Genomic DNA, 10,174 nt, shown 5'->3' on the forward strand with positions numbered 1-10,174 from the left:
GTAAAATATAACTACCATTCTAAATCCATATTTACTTCGGTTCGGTTCGGTTTATATACCGTCGGTTTTCGGTTTATTCGGTTTTATACCAAAAAACATAATTCTTTATTTTGGGATCATATTATATGAATTTTAGAGTCTTGTTGTCAACACATTCATTTATTAAAAAATATTATAAGTTTAAATAAAAGAACAAAAATAAAAAATGTTTCTATCATCTAATAAAATAATCAAATCTATAATTAAAATCAAAGTTCAAAATTTTGATAATAAAAATAAAAAATAAAAAATAAAACAGAAGCACGAAGCCCAAAAAATAAGTTATTATATTCTTTCATATTTAGCGTTCATCAAAGTCATGTTTCTTCTATTAAACACGAAACTCTATTCGTTTATAGATAAAAAAAATTGCGAAGAATTTTCACTAATTGTTATCATCAAATTTATAATCTTTATTTCAATTTAGTCAATGCTAAATTAAAGCAAAAAGATCAAAAGAAGACTAAGAAAATAAGAAGCATGTTTGCGATGAATTGTTATTTAATTATAGTTCAAGTGTTTTACAAATCAGGACTATTTTATTACTGTAAAAAATATGGTAATAGTTATTAGCAAAAAATTAACTTATGATTTTCATACGTTGTTATAAAATATATACATATTTACATGTTTCTATTTTTTGATCGGTTTTATTCGGTTTATTCGGTTTTATCGGTTATATACCGAACCATATCCAAATCCTACGGTTTTTTAAAAATCATATCCATTCGGTTTGTATGGTATATACCAAATCCAAACCATATTATCTATTTCGGTTTGGTTCGGTTTTGCCATATTGAACATCCCTAGTAAGAATAAGATAGTAGGGTATATTACATCAATACTATTAATTCATGAACCCTTTTATGAAATTACCTCTACTCTTCTCTGATATATTACTTTTTGCGCCATCAGTTTTACTTAAAAAATTAGAAGTCATTAAGGGTACTTTAGAAATGAAATGTCGACAACCTAAGTTACCTAAATACTAATGAATAAATAAATATCCTAAAAAAACACATACACTATAATGTAACCCATATAATTAATTATCCTTATTTCAATACTAAAGAATAAACAAATATTAACAATATAACAGCTTAATTAATACTATTAATCCACGGACCAACCAACAGACTTTTCCAATCATAGTAATAACACCATGTAAACCTCTCAGGTATAAGTAGTCAATTATATATGACCACTGGTACAGAACCTGCAAATATATCATTTGATTTTGTTTTTGTCAATGACAATGTAGAACTCTCACATATAAGAAATCAACTGTATATGTCAAATGGTAAAATTTGTTCTAAAGAGAACAAACTAAAACAATGGTAAAATCTTGTTATGTGGACTTTTAATAAAAATAAATATTCATATAAACTCATTTAGTTGGGTTTTATATAGGTTATTCGATTTAAAATATATATTAAACTAGTGGTATTCCGGCGCTACGCGCCGGGTTCGTATATTTTATTTTTACATAAATTTACTATTCATTTTTGGTTTTAGTAAAAATATATGTTCACAAATATCAAAATGATAATTTGTTGAAAGAAAATAGATTTTTTGATCCATTTAGTAGTGGTTAATCTCCTATAATGTCGAAAGGAACTAATTTTTCAGATTGAATCTATCAAGAAAGCTTAACTCAATAGTTACTAAAAAAAATTCATGGTGTCATTACAGTGAACTGGTTACGTCTCATTTTGTCATTTGCAAGAAACTGAAGCCTACTATATTCTAATACTCTCTTTTCAGCATTAAGCATGTCCAGAAGGTGATTGCATAAACCATACACAGATGCACCCAAAATCTATAGGAAAATGAATAACCATTACACTAATGGAACAAAGAAGAAAAAGAACCAAACTCTAGGAAATGTATAGCTCACATGTCTGATCCATTTGGTATATTTGACAATGAAAGCTTATCAATATCACTGTAGCTTATATTAGAGTGTTTTAATCCATCCAATCCCTTGCTTTTCCAATTAATATGCACCATTGTTGTAAAAGCAACGCAAGCTATGGGGAAAAATTCTTGAACCTGCAAGTTAAAACCATGGTGTCAAGTAAAGGGCTTCGGAGAAAAGAGAAGAGCTTTGTGAGGTTTTATTTATATATGTACCCGAGTACGTAGATCCTCAAGTAGACAACAGAATCGAGACCTGACGAGCTCTGGTTCTGGCATTTGAAGTGCTTCAGGCATCCAGTTGAGGAATCAAACATAGGACATGAAGTCCAAGTTGATGAACTTGCTTCCAAAGCCACCAGTTTGTATGGAGCTAGTTCTTAGGCCCTTGAGATACCATTTAGGGAAGTAGGCTATGTCGTTTACTGGTTGAATCCTGAGTATAGCAAAAGCTATCAAGAAAGCAATTGATGTGACTATATTTATTGCTTCTGCTCCTCCAATCTCGTTTATGGAAGCTATGGGAGTGTGAAGATAATATATTGTCTTTACCTTCCTGGAAAAAAACGAACTAAGAAAGGACAGATTCAGACAAAACTGGGGAGTTAAATATTTTGAGAGTTGATGATGTAAAGAAGAAATAAAACAGATTCAGACAAGAATCACAGTCACAGCCACTATGAACACTGAAGAAACATGATTTTCTTAAAAGTTAAGTGAAGAAACCTGCTTTGGTTAAAACAAAACAGATTCTCTCTTTCATTACCTTCCCAAAAGAGGTAAATACAAAGCTTTCTTGTATATATATGCAATCTTGGGTTTCGTCACTAAGATGCTTACAGGGGCCATCACCTATGCTCGTCTCCTCATATTCCATTGGGCCATAATATTGATTACCTTGAGGAGAGCAGCTCGTATCAATATCAGTCTGGTATACACCATACTCATCGTACTCATCATCACTCCTGACACATATAGAAAAGAAAAAATCAAGTTACCCAAACACGATTGAGAATCTAAAGTATTTCCAAGTTTTGACTATATGTTCATGCTACATACTTGACATGCAAAAGAAAAATACTGATCGATCTCTACCCTGAAATTGCATAAAAAGCATGGTCAAAGGCCATAAGACCTACTATAGAGCTTGTTTTCAGAGTCTAATAATACATATGAGATCAAAAAGAGCTCAGAAGAAAAGAGTACATATTTAAAGCAAAGCGAGATGGATCTTACACATCTATGGCGAGGAAGCTGTTCCTCCTTCGATTTTCTTTGCCTTTTCTGGTTGTTCCTGCCTCCGTAGACGATAATCCGTGCAAACTGACATCAGAACCACGTTCAACCCTTTGATAACGGTTAACTAATCCTGGCATCGAGCCAAGAGGATAGCTAGTTGCTATTGAAATGGATGTTATTGTCCTCTCAAATCGGCAAGAAACATTTGGAGATTCGCCATTGTAATAACCGGAAAGTTGAACAGAGTATTTGGTTGTTGTCGAAGCTCTAATCTTCATTTCTGGATGAAGGGGATATTTATACCCCAAGCTCAAGTAAGTTACTCTAGGAGAAAACCCTAAACCACTTGTGGGTTGAGACAGCGTGAAGAAGACTGGGCTCCACTATGGGCTTCATGCACAAATACTATAAAGCCCAGTTCACACTTTCGTATCAGACAACGTAAGAAACAAAACCAAGAAAAAAAACACAGAACAACCCAGGTGTTGACACGTGTCGAGATTTGCCCTCTCCTACTTGATGACGTGGCTTAATGAGGAGAGAGGCAAGTCTGTTTTATTGTATAAGATGTGATTTTACTTAAAGATAGTTGAAAATCATATTAACCCATATATATATTTAACAGAATATATTAAAATTTATTATGTTCAAACAATTTTCAAAAAATTTGTTTGGTTTTCGGTGCGGGTTGGATTTGATATTGGTTTTCGGATATAATACTTTAAGAACCGTTGGAATATATTGGTCATGTCTAATAGAAGTCTAATAGAATATGAGACTTTGATTTTCGGATCGATTCAGATTTTTGAGTACGAATATTCTTGACTAATTATGTTAGGTAACTACTAAGAATATATAATATGTTGCAAACTTTAGAAAAAAGTTTAAAAAATAATTTCTGAAATGCATATGGCACAGGTATATAGTTATGCAACTTGACATATTTATATAGTTATGGAAAACTTTATTAGATTAAATTAATATTAAACACAAATATGGTTACAAAAAAAATACACAAATATAAAAATAAAATTTTTCTAAGAAAAAATAAAACAAAAATATACTCACCCTTTGATACGTAGAAATATGTGTTTGTAACAAAAAATTTAAAACCGTAATAGTTCATGAGAATAAATGGGAGAATACTATATTAAAGTATAATGATTTGGTTTCCTTTTGTTTTGATAGCGCAGTGCATGATAAGGCAAGCTTTAAATGATGAATTTAGATTTTGAATCATATCAAATCCACTGATATTTGCCTGTACAGATTTGAATAGCATAACAGGGAAATCATGTAAGGACAATCCGCAGTTCCGCACAAAGAATCTGTTAAAACAATCTCACGGAAAGCGTAGATATAGAACTATCCTAAACCGACAAACAAACACTCATATGTGGGCTATTATGATCAAAATAATTTTCTGTTTTAAACAAAATTATGAATAGCATACAAATACATAATATTCTTTTATTCTTCGTGTTCTCCCAAGACTAAGTGATAGCGAATGTATTTTGACATGCTAAGCATATTTGGTGGATCAGAGGACTATCATTATTGTTGTTTTGCGTGCTTGCCAAGTAAGTTACCGTGTGAATAATCCGAGTATGGAAAATCGATACCACCGTTATTGAGTAAACAAACTAATATTAATTTTTTTACATTGTTTTAAAATAGAATGTGCGGAGTAAAACAGGTTCATAAAAATAACAATAAACTCACTTTCTCAGAAGCTGAACATAATAGGCTTAAAAGCATTTGTACTAAAACGAACAATCCTAAAACGTGATGCTGAAAAACATTGCAGTTCTTATTCCCCTTGGTTACCATGTGCTTGGTCTTGTGGCGAACCATACCAGGGAAAACCTCAGAGGCACGAACATTGATTAGCTTTGTTATTGACCCATCCAATGCAACAAAATGGCAGCATCAGTATTGTCTGTAACCAACTTTTGCACCAGGTATCTGCAACAAAAAAAATGTGTGATTCACTTGCTGATCTCACAACACATCGTCTAATGCGTAAAACAAAAACTGGAAAAACTTGATGCGAAGACAGCCCCCAATATCTTTAACCATTCTTTAAATGGCAGAGTTTCATCGATAAAAAGCCTCTAACTTGCTCAAGCTCATCATCTATCAATCTACAAAAAAGATTTTTTTTAAAAAACATGTATTAGCAGAGAGTAAAAACCGACCAAAATCAGGAAGTGTGAGCTCAAGTTACCTGAATGCCTTCTTCAAAATTAGGTGAAAGCTCTTTTAAATAATTATCTGAAACTCGATAGTCGCCTGCAATACGGTAACGAACAAAATTCAACAAACGAAACCAAATACCATCTCCCAAATAGATAAACTCAATCTTTTCAAGACTATTGATTATTTGCAAGTCAGTTCATACCAAGTCTGAGTCTGGAGGGGCGCTTCACATTCCTTGCCTCCCAGAAACGCAGCAGCCTAGCCGGATGAACACTTGCCGGCCTTCAAATAGGAGAAGAACACCTTGGAGTTAGCCATTAAAAAGTGGATTAGTATAATCTAAGAGAGATATGAGAAGAGAGATGAGGAGAGGATCATTTCGAGAAGAGGAATCCATAAATATTTATACCCGAATTGACAGAGCTTCTCCGACGTAAACCACACATTGAAGAACTCGCAGTGGGCGTCATAGATAATGGGATTAAACACCAACGAAATCTGATTCGGTAATGGTGAAGAAACTCGAGCGCCACCGTCGCCGTCTCACGCAGTAGAGAGAAAAGAATACACTTGCTTCCGCGGTATCAGATTAGGTTTATTGAGTACGTTTTCTTTGGGCCCAATATTAAACAAACGCGCCGAGCCCAATCTTTTTGATCTAACAAACGCGTCACGATACAAAGACCAGACTATACTCATTTGACAAAGCATTGCGTTTTGTGTGCAGGGACAGGTGTCGCGACGTGAAACCTCGACTTATTGACCTAGCATCCGACGTGGAAGGTCCTGGAGAGAGGAAACTCTTTTTTATAATAATAGATGTATATATCTATGGAATTGTATGTTATTTTTGTGTGTGTTCTATAAGCTTCTGCAAGAGAAATGTATTATACTATTTTTGGTTTTTAAGAACGTTGGTGTGTAAAGGGATTATGTATGTTAATTAAGATTAATTATGTATGATTTTGATGTTTTTGTCTATATTAAGTAGGTTGTGGCGTATAACTTATTATATTGTGTGTATACGATGTTGGTGGTGTTTTATAGAACCAAAAATACCTAAAAACAATAAAGATGATGAAGATATATATATTATAATACTTTCTTTAATTTATTTTTAAGCTTTTAGTAATATTTTAAAATTTAGCTGGTTTCTTTGGAAATATGATGTCACGATAATATTCAAATTCTTTTAATTAAAAGATGAACTATTCTGAATTATGAAGCCTCAGTTCAAAAAAAAAACTATTCTGAATTATGTAAATAAATTATTTGTAAATTCCAAGTCAAATTTTATCGTATGTTAACATATTTTGATGATCGCAGGAGCATTCGGTTCTGTCTTGACAACTGTGCAGCGTTTTCTGTATGAGTAACAGATCGTCAATGAGGATAAAGATAAGTGTTGGTACAGAGTTTTAAAAATGGTTGATAATATGTCTTTTAAAGTTAGATTAGCTGTACAAACCTGAGATGGAGTCATCAGCAACGTTCGTAGCGTTAGGTGACTCAGTGCTTACGACCAGACGACTAAGGTTGCTTGTACTCGGCTCCCCGGTGTCAGTTCGAGCTCTTTCTTTAGATGTTTTCTTCACCATAAAGATTTTTTTTTTTGTGATTGTAGGTTGAGATTACAGAGAATTATCGAAAGATATAGGGAATTAGCAGAGGCTATAAAATGAATTAACTCGACGGGTACATACTAATTCTTAGGAAATGTGAAAAGACATTAACTTATCTCCCACGCAATTGATGTTATGTTCATTAATTCATACAATTTAAAGTATCTGCAGGAAACAATGTCTGTAACATAACAACAGATGGGATCAATATATTGGATTTAGATGGAGCTGGTACTAACAATCATTCAAAACGTTTGCTTATTGTTTGGATTCTAGATTAAGGGTAAGTCGGTTATACGAAGATGATGGTGAAACACTTGTTTCCTACAGACAATAAGCTGGGACCAATTGTCGTCCGTCTTAATATATAGTGAGTTACATATACATCAATTTTGGAAACTGAGACATATTTTATAAAGAGAGTCTGAACCAAACATAGATTACCCAAAAGAGGAGGGAAACATAAATGAACTTGTTCAAAAACAAAGGAAAAAAAACCTAAGCATTATTCAAAGAGGAAATACTGATGCCAAATCTATCATTATTTTTATCTATGACTTGAGTGCTTTCTTGACCATCTTAGAACATCCTTGCTGGAGACTTAGTTGTGTTGACACCACTTGGACCTGCTCCTGTATTTGGTGCTGCCTTAGCAGGTACTGAGTTGGCACCAGACATATCATCTTCATAGACTTTCATGTTATGCAGTTTCGTCATTACCCCGTCAAAACACACAAATAGACTCTACAGCAGTATCATCAGCTATGACCATCTCCACACCGTAGCTATAAGACAGTGAACGTTTATAAAAAGTCAAGACCTACACGTGATACCAAAATGAATGTAAAGTAAACAACATACTACGGAATTATACATACCGAAGGACACCAACAGCATTAGTATTGTTGCAGTGAACACATGTAAAGGCTGAGACAGTGCGTTGAAGCTTCCTGGTACAGTTGGAGCAAGAAACGTAGCACAACCCTTTGTCTATCTTGATGCCGGTGATCATGCCGATACAGATAAAATAAATATCCTACATTATTGGAATATCAGAATCACATACAGAGTGCTGAAAATGGAAATTATAGTATGTTAAAGCTAGTTGTACTACCTGAGCTCTTCTTCATTCTTGTCACTGAATTCATTGAGCTCAGCTATAGTCAGAGGCTCGACCTTGGCATAGCCCCTCAGCAGTGGAGCTGCTGTTGCATGCCCAGTGTCGCTATAGAACAGCCTACATAAATGGACAGTAACCCGACAGGTTTAGTGTTTAATAAGTTATAACATAGTCAATGTGAAGCGTACATTTAATAATCAACAAAGTTCTTACTTGTATAAATATCTTTCCCCAACATTAGTCTCCTTGTTGAAATAGATGTGTGTCCATGATGTGGCATTGAGAAACAAACGACCTGAAAAGTGAAGATGTGGTGAGTGTGTTAAGCAGCATATATACGATAGCAGACCGTTAAAACATAAAGAATAAGTAAATAACTCCCACAATTTTTGGATGAATGCTGGTTGCAACAACCGCTCGTGGATCACCACGTCGGCCTCAAGCTTGGTGAAACTTAATAGATTGTGAGTCGAATAAACTCAACGTCACGGAAACATCACTGATACTGGAAAACAGATATCAAAGTGCTTAATATATACTATTACAAAAAAAAGTAAGAAATCAGATATGCAAAGTTGAAGGGCTTAATCTGAAATAGTAAAATACTTATCCATTTTAATGGTTGCCATCACCCGGTTCTTGTCATGGGGTGAGTCACTCACAGTAGTTTTAACCGCAGTTAGCTCACAAACAATGTGTGGATAATGAATATTAAAATTTTATCTTGCTATATAGATGAACAGATTATAGGAAGAATACTTGGGAGTTGAGTGTGAGTTGGCAGGACCAAGCATCTCGTGTGATTACGTAACTTGAAACTTTCTTCAGGTGTGGGTGAAGCCGGTTCGGTTATTTCATCCAAAGAGTTAGCATCACTGAATCTAATCAACAGGGAGGAGTAGGAAAGCCGGAAGTTCTGATTACCCGCCTTGAGATAAGGCATGTAAGTTGCTAGCCTGTTAAAACATTCACAGTGGCCAGCATGAGGGTCGCCTGAAACACATTAAGAAAGGAAGCATAATCAACAAACAATTTATATATTAATATGAACATGAGTTAAGAACACTTTGAACATGAGTTTAGTTTAAGAACAATATGAAAAATAATTTAAAAAACAGACTGGTCTTAATTAAAATGAAAGTTTAAGAACACTATTAACATGAGTTTACGAACAGAAACACCTAACAAATATCTAAATTCAAAACCTTGATAATGTTGAGATTACACGCCAGAGTAGCCTAACCTAACGATGAACATGAATTCAAGAACAATATGAACATGAGTTTTTTAAGAAATAACTTTGAATCCAGTAAGAGCATATACACGCCCATCAGCTCCCGATGTTTCTGGCTTCCCAGAATCTGAGAAATCTCACCGCCATGGTTGAAGAACATCGCCTGACTTCAAATCGAAAAAAGGATCGATGTTCAGAAGAGTTGATCATCCATCGATTCAGAAGGGGATGAATCAATTAGGAGAAAAAGTTTTCGTTACTCTGAAGAGAAGACAGAACGCCAGATCGAAGATTCACAGAGCGAGTCTTAACGTGGATTGAAGACATCGAAACTCTATAGTTGTATCAGAGATCGAAGAAGAAGACTCTTGGTTTTTTTTTTTGTCAAAAAGAATCTTCATTAATTCATTTAATTGTCGAAGAAGAACAGAGAACCCTAAAATCTTGCTGTCTTTGGGTTGAACCAGGGTAGTAAAATAAGGCCCACTAAATCATAAGAAACGGAAACGCACCAGCCCACACCTTACATGAAACGGTGAGTTTTTACCAAAGGGACAGATGTCGCGCTCTCAGCCTCCGAGTTTATGACATGGAATTCCATGTGGCATGACTAAGAGGATAGAAAACTGTATTTTATATAATTAGACTAGGGTCGGTCCGCGCTTCGCGCGGGATTTTGATAGACCGGATTTAAAATATATATAATTTGTGCAAATTTTTTTGGGGAATTTTCATGTTTACCACTTTGTTGGTACTATATATATGTTACCACTCATAAAAAAGACATTTTCAAAATATCTTATT

At 34.2% G+C, this 10,174-nt stretch overlaps 2 long non-coding RNA genes across 3 annotated transcripts; both read right to left on the minus strand.

Moving 5' to 3' along the window:
* Nucleotides 1-706: 706 nt before the first annotated feature.
* LOC125581637 lies at nt 707-6,549 on the minus strand. The gene is made up of 6 exons (XR_007319290.1): nt 5,804-6,549; nt 5,597-5,697; nt 5,423-5,487; nt 3,193-5,339; nt 2,173-2,921; nt 707-2,091 (listed from the first exon to the last, which is right to left on the minus strand). It is a non-coding gene; the product is annotated as an uncharacterized LOC125581637 (long non-coding RNA).
* A 773-nt stretch (nt 6,550-7,322) lies between these two features.
* LOC125581639 lies at nt 7,323-9,129 on the minus strand. Of its 2 annotated transcripts, XR_007319292.1 has the most exons (6): nt 8,896-9,129; nt 8,521-8,641; nt 8,350-8,431; nt 8,131-8,253; nt 7,895-8,052; nt 7,323-7,801 (listed from the first exon to the last, which is right to left on the minus strand). It is a non-coding gene; the product is annotated as an uncharacterized LOC125581639 (long non-coding RNA). The 2 variants fall into 2 exon arrangements; XR_007319291.1 differs by having other exon boundaries at nt 8,521-9,129.
* Nucleotides 9,130-10,174: the final 1,045 nt, after the last annotated feature.

The sequence above is a fragment of the Brassica napus genome, chromosome C2, assembly GCF_020379485.1.
Source record: "Brassica napus cultivar Da-Ae chromosome C2, Da-Ae, whole genome shotgun sequence".
In the NCBI taxonomy this organism is placed as follows: Eukaryota; Viridiplantae; Streptophyta; class Magnoliopsida; order Brassicales; family Brassicaceae; genus Brassica; species Brassica napus.